Source organism: Oculina patagonica, chromosome 7 (genome assembly GCF_052425735.1).
Source record: "Oculina patagonica isolate OP01 chromosome 7, crgOcupat, whole genome shotgun sequence".
Classification (NCBI taxonomy): domain Eukaryota; kingdom Metazoa; phylum Cnidaria; class Anthozoa; order Scleractinia; family Oculinidae; genus Oculina; species Oculina patagonica.
The window spans coordinates 12,200,481-12,214,182 of NC_135764.1; the positions used below are offsets into that span (position 1 = coordinate 12,200,481).

At 38.2% G+C, this 13,702-nt stretch overlaps 1 long non-coding RNA gene across 1 annotated transcript; it reads right to left on the minus strand.

Annotated features, from left to right (window-relative positions):
* Positions 1-7,750: 7,750 nt before the first annotated feature.
* On the minus strand, positions 7,751-11,203 carry LOC144659706 (uncharacterized). The gene is made up of 3 exons (XR_013571948.1): positions 11,103-11,203; positions 10,226-10,340; positions 7,751-7,943 (listed from the first exon to the last, which is right to left on the minus strand). It is a non-coding gene; the product is annotated as an uncharacterized LOC144659706 (long non-coding RNA).
* Between the last annotated feature and the right edge of the window lie 2,499 nt (positions 11,204-13,702).

Here is a 13,702-nt window from a genome sequence, read left to right on the forward strand (position 1 = left end):
CAATAACGTCCTGCAGTTAACAAAAGAGAGAGTTAACAAAAATGCGTCTGGTGTTTTGATTTCCTTTAGTCTCTTTCTTGAGCATTCTGCTATGTTTGTTTTAAATCAAAGGTGTTGTTAGCCTTCCAGGATTCCGTCCGTGAAGACTGCGTGCGTGTGTCCGTTGTTGTTTTGCCGAGGACAGGTAAGAAATTTACATAATACACAGCGCACAGACAAGCTGTTGTTCTGTTCATAAAAAAAAATTGTTTGGCGACTTTCGCATACTTTTGTTTGGCGACTTTTGTATATTGGAAAGGCTTCTCGCTGACAGCGCATCTTTTCAGGATAGGTTGCATGTTTTCGAGCAAACAATTTTTTCTCGTTGAATGGCGGTGATATTAATAAAGACGTTGAAGGCCACACGCACACAGGTCAACGCTATTCAAAAGGCGTAATTAGCATTTTGGCGACTTAGCACGTGCACACGTGTGTTATAATTTTTGTACAATTCATTTTCTTCAGCAAAACAACAACGCGTTTTGTTCAAATTCTGCGTCATTAGTAATTATTTTGAATCGTGCACTGTCTGCCATATTCAGTTTTTCAACCGGAACGGAGATTTGAATGAAAACAGTAGTTCTAGCGAGATTTGTAAGTCAACTATAAATTGAGTTTTCAATCGACCTTGTCCTTGGTGACGCCGTCGTTTGTTGTTTAAAAACTCCGTTCAGAATCGACGTTTAAAGGAAGTCCTTTTTTATTCATGGTATCTTTTACGTTCGAAGAGAAGGGAAGAATTAGAAAATACTTCATTTATTTAGAGCCATATCACGATTTCTTAGGTGTTTTTACAAAATTAAGCTGATACTTCTGAACATTTGACCATGGAAAACAAAAAAATGTTTTTCCAGGGTTTCCGGTTTGGTTTACTTCCGGGAAGATTTTCAGACTTCCGTGTTGATTTCTATTGTTCTGTGAGGGCCAATAGAGAAAGAGAAATACATTTCAGTTTCCCAGAGTGCGTACCGGCGACCCTACCGCTGACCAACCGCTGACGGACCGCGGAGCCGGGTTCACAGCGGTCAAACGCAAAAATTGACGTCACATCCGCTCTTCGCCGCCTCGAACTTTTGACTCGAAAGTGAGCAAACTTTTGCAAGAAATTGTTAAAGAAATAGTACGGTGAAAGAACAGTTCAAGCTGGGACACTCAGTGGAGATGAATTATCAAATTTCCAATCCATAAGTGGCGTATAAACCTTAACTTTCCAGGGACGGCGTTAACTTTTGGCTTTAAAGCAAAAGTTTACGGAAAATTTAAGACTTTGTATGGAAAATTTTGGCGGCAATTACACATGAACTGCGCACGCGCGCTGCGTTTGACCGCTGTGTGGGAGCCGGGAGACACTCTGGGCTCGAGATTGCTTGCAACGCGATCAGTTCACGATGTAGTCAGCGGTTTTTGGACGATGATGCAACAGGCAATCTTTTCCCGCGAAATGGAAGCTATGGCAATCACGACTACCATGCCGTGGAATAACTTATTGTAAAGGGCTTCAATTCTCTTAACTAAAAAACTAAAAGCAGTGAGTTTATCTGAAAATTTCGTCATCGTCGTGTACCTTATTGTTACTTATTTTCGCGGGACTTAATTTTCGCGATTTTCGCGATTTTTTGAAAATCGCGAAATTAAAGACCCGCGAAAATTAATTCTAAACGATTTCTATTGTATTTTTTATGCTAATTACGTATTTTTGGCCAAATCGCGAAAATTAAGTCTCGCGAAATATTCCTGTTCCATTTTCGCGAAATTAAGTGCCCGCGAAAATAAGTAACAATAAGGTAGTTTTAAGAACGCAGAACTTTGTGATGCCGTGCAACTTTTCAGTGCTGAAATGCAAATGTTTGTACCAAGATTTTCAACTGGCCCACATGGGGATTGTAAATGAGGTAAAACAAAGAACGACCAAGTCAACAAACACCTCAAAACAATAGAGCAAGAACAATAGCTCCGACCTGCGCGGGAATATTCGATCGCCACGTTTTCATTACCATTTCCGTGATGGTTTTATTTCATAACAAACACCACATATTGACACCAAGAACCTTTCCGGAGAAATTTTCGCTGCTTTAAAGACAAAACTTAAAAAGCCTTTTTTTCATTACTATATAAAAAAAATAATCGAACTCTCTCACTGGTCCCATGTTGTTATTGTTTTGGCAAGTTCACAAAGAAAGGAGCTGCTCATGCGCCCTAAAGAGATCCGCTGACTACCGCCCCGATGATTGCTTTGCAAGTTGTGAGAGCATCGCTCAGATTTCATACAAGAAAATGTATGGGAAGTTGCTTCCCCCCTCCCCCCTGGACCGGAGCTTATTCCGGTTTCGGTAGCGTGGAGCGACCAGGAGTATTTCTACTCGCCCTCGAATGGCCACGATAACATCGTTTATTCAGAACATGAATGAACCGGGTCGAAAAATACATGAGATGTATTCAGTCTTAAACAAAAGCATGTTAAAGCATTCCATAACGTTTTGCCGTAGACAGTATCGAAATTTACGATGCTTAATGTTGGCTTCCCGCTAATAGTGTCCACGTGATAATTGTTTTAGTTCACGTGATGTGGATTGACGCAGCGCCAGACGAAATTTAGCGAATACATTTTTCCACTCTAGTAGTTTTTTCATAGTATTCCGCTGGGTGGAAAAAGGCACTGTGAGAGTAGTGTCTTGCCCATACACAACACAAATGACCCAGGCAAGAGCTCGAACCCGGACCGCTCGATCCGGAGTCTAGCGCGCTAATCAAGTTTCCCTACTTTATACAGCTGGTAATATTTCTAGACAAATGTGATTATTTTAAGAAAATAAGATCCGTATTTTGAAGTTCATTGTGATTATATTTATTGATATAAGGTAGCAGTAACAAAACAGTTAAGTTCATTGACACAATTATAAATTGACAATTACGATTTTAAAAATTAATATTTACAGTGACTTTATGTGCTATCTGGCATGAAGTGAAACTTCCTAAACACATTCAACAATAGAACGCTTTCAATTCGATCCGCTACGCAAATGTATGTTATGATCGAGATTAGCGCAGAGGTGTTGGCCAGCGGAGTTCGCGTCCTGACAAATGACCAGGGAAGATACCCTACTAGCTTATTCTCTATTTTCCAATTACCCATAATGCACTTTGTTTGCCCCCCAAATTTTGCATAAAGTATTGTTTTGGAAATATGCAGTCCTCCCAAGAGAATTTGAAAACAATAGTTTATGCAAAATTTGGGGGGCAAACAAAGTGTATTATGGGCAATTGGAAAATAGAGAATAGCGATATTTAGCTGGGGAAGAAACTTCCGTATTAAAGGGGAAGGGAAACGCTTGTCGTCTCTTTTACGGCGTTTTAATTGCGAATGTTGGTATCGCGTAGGATGTTTTGGAGGGAAGACTAATGTTTTTTTCCATCAAAGTATAAAGGGTTGCACGCGAAGGAATAAAACCATAACGCTGTCGTACTGGTTCAGATTGATTGGGCATGGAATGTTTAAAATTTCTTCACAGATCGTCAGTAGATTCGCCATAGCTCATTTGTCTGTACCTTTTAGGATGGTAGCTTTTAGAAGTCAAACGAAGCACGAGCCTCACCTAGATTTCTTTAGGGGTTTAATTTAAATTACAGACTAGCATCCTCGCCCCTTTCACAGAAGAGCCGGGATTATTTACTTTTTGCAAACCTAACTAGAATCCACTTTGTACCGTGTACTACATAACAACTCAGTTGACGTCAAATTCTTTTTGTTATTTCAGCTCTTGTCAAGCATTAAACACAGCAATAAAACCTATTTTGTGTACAAGTTAAGCCAAAAGGGACTCATTCAGGGGATCTTACTTGCAAGGAGTCAGGTTATTCCATGGTTGCATGGCTAGAATTTAGGTTTACCCCTGAAAGGTACATCTACCAATTATAAAGCTAAGAGGCAGTACCTGCGAATTTTTTTTTCCTGTTCAATACACCCGTAATAAGGTACCGTAATAACTCTAACGGTAGCAAGCGTAGCAAGCCAAAAATTTGCACTCCTAAAAGGCACAACAATCAAGCTGTCAATTTTATAGCTTCCCCTCCCCCAGCTGCCCTTCAGGATAAACAATGCCCACACCAAAGAACTATTGCTAACCACAACATCAGCATTCAGTAGACCACAAATTGCTATCAAGCTATTAAAATATAATGATTGCAACGGCCAATCTCAATAATCTACATGTAACATTTATCTCCAATGTTGTTTTGTCAGAAACGTTTGCATCATAGATCAGTTTTAAATTGATTGGTTTATACCAAAACCAAAGTAATCACTCTGACCAATCACAAAAGGTAGAGAGAATCCCAATCAAAACCTGACGCATATACATGTACGCATATACATGCCCACAAATGTAGATGACATTTGTGGGAAAGTCACGATCGGGTTTGGTTTTTACATCTGATTGGATGAAAAAGTGGCGCAAGATTTTAAACTAATCAATTGGAATCGAATTACTTTCGAATCGGGTACTGATGTAACAAAAAGTGGAGCTACGTGGGGTAGGCCATGGCCTAGGCCACATGGCCTACCCCATGACCTAAGCCACGGGGTAGGCCATGTGGCCACAAATATATAAAATAATAGTAGATGACAAATGTATTTGGTATTATATATATATATATAAAATGCTAACATAGAATGGGCGAGAAAACCAATTCTTTGAGCCAGGAATTTGAGTTTAAGCACGGATTTCGAGTTGACAATCAGTAGTCTTCAAGTCAGGATCGCAAGTTAGTATACACGTACATGAGGGATCCTGTAGGATACTTTTGGACTAAAATTTGGTGGACTGAACGGGATTTGTAAACCATGGATTTGTAAAAGATTTGTAAATTGTGTGTTGCGCCAAACTACAATAAGAAGATTTTGATTACTTCATAACATCTCAATATTATTTAGCAGAAAAAAAAAAGAGAAAAGAAAAGAAAGAAATCCTTGATTGCACTGCTAGCTGTACGGCGTCGGCTCTTCGTAAACGTGATCATGCCATGGAAAACATGTTCCAACTGAATGCCAAACGTTGCATGATTTGTAATACAATACATTACAATACAATACAATAGTCGTTTAATGTGTCATACACTTAGCAATAAGGTGTGACATTGCAGAAATGTCACACCAGCTAGTTTACAGGTATTCCACCTAAATTAGTTAAGAAAAAAGTCAGGATGATGAGATAAAATCTAAAGCAATTATTATATATACAATATGCTGTACAATAAATGAGTCGATACTACTAAAATTAGGTTAAAAGGCCCGAAAGGTCAATTTTCATTATACTATTTTTAAAGGCCTTAAGAGATCTGTTGGTTCTGTACGAATCTGGAAGTAAGTTAGGGCCTGTTTACATGATTCGGAATGACTTTCATTCTGGAACGATTTCATTCCATCCCCATACATTTCTTTGTATCTGTTTACATGATACCGAGAGAAAGACAGTCATTCCGGAATGATTTCATTCCGGTTTTCATTCCGGAATGAAAGTTTCGTATTGGAATGACATTTCATTCTGGTATCATGTAAACACAGAACGAAATTCGTTCCGAGATGAAATCGCAACTCATGAAACCGCATACGGACTCCGCAGAGCGAAAAAAACGTAATAGCATTTACTGTTTAGCCCAAACAAGCAGCTCTATGGTCAAATTACTCGTTAAAATTGCAGATACGGCCATTAATGGGCAAAAAAACATGTTTGCGCGAAACATGCGCCATCTTGTTTTGATCTCGCGCGAAACATGCGCCACCTTGTTTTGATCTCGCGGGAACACCGCGCAGTGAAAATGCCTTTGGTTGAACCGGTCGACTCTGTCATGTAAATGCAGAACGAACTTCATTCCGGAACGAGTTTCGTTCCGGAATGAAAGTCATTCCGGAATCATGTAAACAGGCCCTTAGTTCCACAGCTTTGGCGCTAGGCAACGCCACGATTTGAGGCCGTAGGTGGTGGTGTTGACCCTTGGCTGTTTCAGGATGTCGGTTCCTCTCAGATCGTATCTGACGTCTCTAAAATCCAATAACTTTTTAATGCTCTTGGGAGCGTGATCGTTATTAATTCCTTTAAAAACCGTACAAACTATTTTTGCAAGTCAAGTCAAGTCAAGTTGTAATGAAACGGGTTTTAGACAACGTTTTGCATAACTGGCTACATAAATTTTATACCGTCGTCTTTCGACACGCTAACCTTCTGAACTTGTGGCTCATTTCCGTGGATTGAATTAACATGAAACAAACACCGGTTTGTCACCGGTGGGTTTCGATACTTGTTTGTTTATCATGCCATAAGATGATTCCTAAAATTGTTTATAAAATATAAATCCGCACTGAGTACACGTTTTTTATTGAGATAAATTTTCTATTTTCACCAACACTCTACAAGTGGGGATGGTTCGTCGCGACGTGACAAATGCATGAAGCCCAAATCTGACATTTTAAACGTACTGCCGACAAAATTTGTCCCGGTGGAATTAGTCAAAAAAATTAACATTGAAATGCATTTTTCTGATCAGTCATGCAGCCATTAGTAGTAACATAAGCCGGGTGTCGGGAAACTGAATTTTCTATTAAATGGTGAATTTAAAAATCTATATTTTCGCGGAATTATTATTTTTGTTCATTTTAGAAAATTAACCACTCCTAGGCAATGGGCCATCTTTAAACCTACCCCTTTCGACACTCAGTTGCAAACCGCTCTATTCGTCCTCGCACTCGACCAAAGTAGAAATAGATAAAAGTTCAGTATGCTACAGTGACTCACCGTTGAGATTAGGCAATAAACAAAAGTTTCACGTCTTGTGTAGTGAGGAATTACTCTTAGTATTAACATATTGATAAAGATTCAAGGAAAGCTCTGTTTTGATCCAGCTACTGACATCCTCCCAGCTAGAGAATTGCCACACAGATTGCTGTGTAGCTTTGCTGCCTTTTCTACAGTAATCACTTCTAAAGTTTGAATCTTGGTATTTACCCCCCTGATGATTGCTTGTGCAAGTAAAAGTTTCCTCTTGGGCTGGGCTAAACAGACTGTTCAAGTCAGGGGGGTCCTCCATGCTCAGGTGAGGATGAAACTGTTTTACCATTGTAAAGCTTGGGTGGTGAACAAATTTTCACCTCGGCTTTGGAACAAACTAGAGTGGACATTGTTTCCAATGGCTGTCAACTGAAATGCTTTTACATTTTTTTTATTTTGTCCGTGAGTATCTTATTTGGTTCAAACGTCGTTTAAAGTGATCTGCCCAATCACAGCACACAAATGATTGTTTTCCCGCCAATAAGGACATGGTTTGGCTTGCATGCATTTGCACGAGTTCTGATTGGCTTTTAAGTTATTTTTGTTGGCAAAATGTGAGTGATTTAGACAGTATCAAGATAGCATATTTTAGTTGATGATTTTCTTTCTTCTTTTTTCTTGTATGCTTGTGTCTTGAGGATCACAGCGTTCATTACGGGACAGTTTTCATCCTTGTCCTCCTTTCGCAAATAAAAGGAAAACTTTTTGCGCAATCTTGGTCGTTCCAGGCATGGTTCCATTGCATGCCATAGAAAAACCCATTCAAGACCCCTACACAGTTTTCCACTGCATCGTTTGGTTCTCCTGGATGCCAATGACTAAAGGACAATCCTGAGCCATCTTCCCATTTCCAATCCCGAGGAGAGCTTCCATAGTCATTCAATCCAATCCACGCTTGGTATGTATCTGGAAAGACGGCCCTGGTGATAAATTCGTGTTCTTCAGCAGTATGAAGTATCACCAAACTTCCGTTCATCTCCCTGCAATGTGAACTTGCATCGGACCAGTTCAGCGCTTCATTGAAGTACTTGTAACATGAGGAGTTGAATTGTTTCCAATCTTGGTCTATGCCACACGTCAAAACTTTTATAAAAAATAAATTAAAAAAAGTTTATGCTCTCTTATAACAAAAATTAAGGTACACTGACCGTTTTTTTTTTATTTTTATTTTTGCTGGTTTCTCTATTTTGTTGTTGTTTCTCCTTTCATATTGTTTTTTTTTTAAGCAAGTTTGATCAAATTTTTCAGGACCGACAACAAAAACTTGCACACTTTGCAAATACCTCAGTTATTACATGAAATTTTCGCGACACGTTAATTTCGCGAATTTCGCGATTAAAAAAAAACGCGAAATTAAAGTGACACGAACAATTAGTGTCGCGAGCAAAACATGACGCGAAAATTAAGTGACTCGCATTATGTCAATAATCAAGAAAGAATAAGCTTAGCACACAGAGGAATTCTCAATGTTAATGGATGTTGTCGTCAATTGACTCCAGAACCAAAACTCATGCACGTACAAGCATGACCTACTTGTAGTCCTTGGGAGAAGTGCTCTGGTGTTGGTATTGCCGAGATTTAGTATTTTTAGTTCTTTATTATGCTTTTTTTTTTTTTTTTTGAGAAATGTAAATTGTGTCTTACTCAAAAACGTGAAATTAAAGTGATTCAAAATACGAAATTTTCGAACAATCGCGAAATTTAAGTGTCGCTAAATATGCGCACCTCAAAATCGCGAAATTAACGTGTCGCGAAAATTTCATGTTATAAGGTATCTCCAGTGTAATCTTCGGTAATCATCGACTGTAGTCACGCATTTATAATTTCTTTGGACTGAAAACCTTGGCGAATCTTTGTGCTTATATTTTCAGTTTTGCATAGAGATCGCATCGTGCTAAATGCAAATTGACCCCAAAAGTTTAAATTCTTGTGAAACTTAGTAATCGGCGATCATGACCGATTCCCTCTATGGCGCTCGCCTGCAGGGAATCATGGTAGTTGTATTTATCAAACCATGTGCGAGACTTACAACTACCGTGATTCCCTGCAGGCGCGTGCCATAGAGGAAATCGGCCATTCTTTAATATGCCGAAAAGACATGACATTTGCCTCAAACAGGATGTCTTGATGCCATTTTCATGTTACGTTTAATAATAAATTTAAATGATACAGCTATAAGCTGCGTCTGTTCGAAATATTTTAATTGAATGTTGAAGGCCCTTTTAAATACCTAATGGCCGATATCCCTACACTTTTATATACCTGAAGCATGAAAAAGGTACCCCCTCCCCCCTCCCCGTATAGGCCATTATAAGGAGTACCCTTCGGGAGTCCAAGAAGCTGTGTAGTCACTCGCTATTGCGTTAGAGACAGGATTTTGTCAGGGGAAGTAAGAAAGGGGTTTTATCAATTTTTCTCTTGATGTTGTCTATCCTCGTCTCGTCTGATGTGGAAGTTAACATCTCTCTTTTCCAGTGAAGAATGACGCAAAAACCGCGAGATTTTCAGAGTTTTTTGTAGTAGATAAAATATGAGCGGGAGATCTGTATGGGCGGTTACAATGGCGAGCCGATAGGCGAGCCATTGTAAACGCCCATACAGATCGGATGCGAATATTTTATTCTACTTGTGAAATGAAAACAATGAATTGAATGCAAAGTATTGTTATGCGAATCAGTAGAGAACTGTATTAAAAGTTAATGAATACGAATTAGCTGAGCAGGAGTCTGTATCAAAAGTTAATTCTCTTGTTTGATTTGTATTGGGGTTTACAGTTGTGTACATGTGATCTGAATAGTGTGCTGGGATTGGTTTGCACCCTCCCTCATGAATAATTAATGAATTTTAAAATTATTTTTTACAAAACGGTTGCTATGAAAGGAGTTAACTGACTAGTAGCCGAATTTATTTTGCTATCCACTCCATGAGAATGAACGCAGAACTCGTTTTCATTAGAAATTAAGGCGGGTGGCACCCAGGCATAAGTATTAATAGTATCATTGGCACAAAACTGCCGGTTATTGGAATTTCTAATAACGGAGGCTTTCGTTATACAATTTAGAATAAAAATCAGCGAAAATAAATGAAGTTTCGATGAATCGCGGTTCATCATTATCATATCATTATTAAAGCAAAACTATTTAGTTCGTAATTAACACTCTATACTCTCACATTGTATAGTCTTTAATCTTATGCAACGAGATTTTCACACGCACTCTTAATATATATTGAACTCATCAGAATCTGACTTTTTTAGAATTTGATAATGATGAACCGCGATTCATCGAAACGTCATTTATTTTCGCTGTTTTTTATTCTATATTGGAATTTCAACATAAAAAAAAAGCAAGAAGAAGAATAGTTACACTTTTGGCAGTTTTTTCCACTGTAGTCCTCAGAACAATCGCAGCTGTAGTCATTCTTTTCATAAAGCGCTCGGCACGTTCCACCATGAAGACATGGAAAAATTTCACAAGGGCTCTGCGGATTACCAAAATCCAATTTCATCGAGAGAACTGATTTTTACGTTTAGATTACTAATTCACAGCAGTACTCTTTACCTTGGTTCACCAAAGCCAAACTTGGCTTAGCTTCTGAAAAGGGGTTTTACATAAACATCGACTACAGTAAAACCCGCGAGAAAGAACGACCCCATTTTTATAAGAACCTATTTAGCCTAAAATTTGAAAACAGGTTCTTATTTTCTAAAATTGATTAAAAATGTTTACTTTTGGGAAAATAAGTTTGGACAAGGTTTCACTGTAGCTGCATACAAGGTGCAGTCATGTTATGAAAGATCAGTGCTTCATATTTACATAAACATTTGTGTGGTTTGCAAATTTTATACAAATAATAGGCTGAAAATCACTAAAATTTCTGTTAGCAACAATGTTAATTTTGTCTGTTTTATTTATCCTTTTTCATTTTAGTTACATTAGATCTGTTGTTTAGTTATAGTGAGTAGCTGTATTAGTTCAGTGACAATTTCAGTATTTTTTGTAAGTGCAGTTTAAGTTCTGTCAATTAGCTCTTGTGCCATGTATAGTTTAATAGTATTTTAGTCTCTTTTGTATTTAAAAAATATTTTACCTTACTTGCGTGTTTTTACTGGATTGGAGTACAAACCTGCGAGGATTCCTTTCCTCTGGACCAGAAACGGTCAAAAAATAAATCGACTTCATAGGATGTAATAAAACACACACACAAACACACGCACACACAAACACAAATTAAGCAACTCACCGAGATGCTGTAGTGATGAAAGCTTGAACTCTGTTGAAAGCTTCCAGAAGAATTGTATTTGTCTGAAGAAAGCAGCTCACACAGGACTTTTCCATCGTGTCTTGAAGTCACTCCAATGTTCGTAGAGAAACATTGTCTATTTTTCACACACTTTAACAAACAGTGTTTCCCAGTTTCAACAAACAACGTTTCGATCTTTTTGCCATCAAGAGCGTGGAATAAATGATCCTTAAACATCGCAAACTGAAGCCGTTTATCTGGGCTACGCTGAAGAAATGGTTCGTTTGAGAAAACGATCACAAATAAAATGCCAAATATGAAGAAAGAAGCGAAGTTAAGCTTCCATAAAGTCATGACGGGTGTAAATTTTGAACTTCGCTCAAACGTGTCTCAGTGGTGTCTAAATACCATGAGAGATGAATTATTTCTAACCGAGCAAGGAAACATATACGATTTATTTTAAATAATGAATGGTCAGTTTATAAGCACACAAGCTGAGTAATAGGAAATCCTCATTAATTAAAAAGTTACTCTTAATTGCTTCGGCATTGAAATCCTACAGAGAAACCGTACTTACTGGACGTAAGACGCTTTGATGCTCGGGTATTGTTTAATTTCACTTTTTTGTTGATTGATTTCTAATAACACAGATTAGTAAGAAATGTTTTAATTACGGTATTAATCGTATCTATAACAAAATTCTCGATTTTGATTGGTTCTGGGCGCGCCTATTTGTCGCGTAATCGGCGCGAAATCACGTGGGTGTCCAATTACAGGTATCCAATTTGAGCAACTTCAAATTGGACGCCTACGCCATTCGCGCGTCAATCACGCGATATAAATGGGTTCTGTCTTGCTGTTTTCCCACTGTTTGTACCCTAAAAAAGATTCTTAAAGACTTCCTTACCTCGAATTTTGTTATTGATACGATTAATTAGTAATTGGACCTCGTATCGTACAATTCAGAGAGTAATCGTGCTCGTAATTCCAAATAGTCCTCGCGCTGCGCGCTCGGCCGATTTTGAAATTACTCGCCCGATTACTCCCTGAATTGTACTCCACTCAGTCCAATTACTATTACTAATAAATTCGCGGGTCAATTTCTTACAAAAATGAGATATTTGGTGAACCTAACTGAATAAATAAATGTTAGTTAGGCTTTAAGTACCACTAAAACAAAATCTTATGTTTGTTTTTCATTCGAAGATAAAAGACGTTTTTGGTTTTTCTATGATGCATTAAACATAATGATGGCAGTTCTCAAGCTGTTGGGCCTGCTGCGAAGAGTGGGAAGTGGGTCTGAATGGAGGTACTTCGATAACACTAAACACTTAATTTTTTGGCTCTGTAACATCAAACAGTTAAATTTTAATTCTAGATAAGAATCATCCTCAGTCATAACAAATAAATGAAATGAGACACTGTGAATCCTGGCCACTGAAAAAAATTCAGTGGCTCAGGTGAAAAAAAAATTCAGTGGCTCCCACCTGACTGAGGATGATTCTTATCTAGAATCGAAACACTGTTCATCCGCATTTATTTGTTCCTCACATGTAATACATGTTTTACATGTTCGTTGCAGGAATCTCCTGTCCACATGTAAGTTCATATGGGATTCACTCACGCGCTGTTCCAATCTGCGGCTTTGTAGCTCAAATGGTAGAGCAGTGGTCATGCAACCCGAAGGTCGTGGGTTCGAGTCCCACCTGAGCCACTGAATTTTTTTTTCAGTGGCCAGGATTCACAGTGTCTCATTTCATTTATTTGTTAAATTTTAATCATTTTAACACTAACAGTAAAAAAATCACTGTAATGGTGGATTTCTACTGACGCGTAAATTTTTACGTGCGTGAAAAAATTAGAGACAATGTATGAACGGCCTGCGTAAACGTGTGCGCAAGCCGTTCATACATTGTCTCTAATTTTTTTACGCACGTAAAAAATTACGCGTCAGTGGAAATCCACCTTAACAGTAAATTTTATCCAGAAAGAAACAAAAACGGCTCCAAAAACGCCAATATTATTTAGTTTTATTAGTATATCAAGAAGTTTTTGGCGATTCTCCGTCGATTCCCGATCATTTCGGAAGATTTCCGAATACTACCGAAGATTCCCAAAGACTGCCGAAGATTTCCGTAGACTACCGGAGATTACTATACTGAAGATTTCCGAGGAGAACACGCAACACAGGCTCAAAGTTCATGAGTAATTTCATTACCGATTTTCGAAGAGCAGATAAGAATTTACAATGCTAAAAGACTATGAGTTTTTTACAAAGACTATCCAAACACTTAACAGTATTTTCTCTGGAAGCGGTAAACATTAAAAAAAATAGGCCAATTTAACAGCAAACACTAAAAATTATATGGGCAAATAACACTAAACCCCTTTCAGACCCTCTGGGAGAGTCCGTCCTGCAGTAAGCAACCACGATGCAAATTTTTGCAAATGTTGTTCAGCTTGTCGAAGAAGCTTTCAAAGTTGAATTTATTAGACTTTCAACGTTTTGCTTAACGATAGCATGTCTAGAATATGCAGTGCAGTGAAATAAAATTTAGTAAACCATGCCATTTGCAAATTCTTTTTAATTTGCCTCTGTT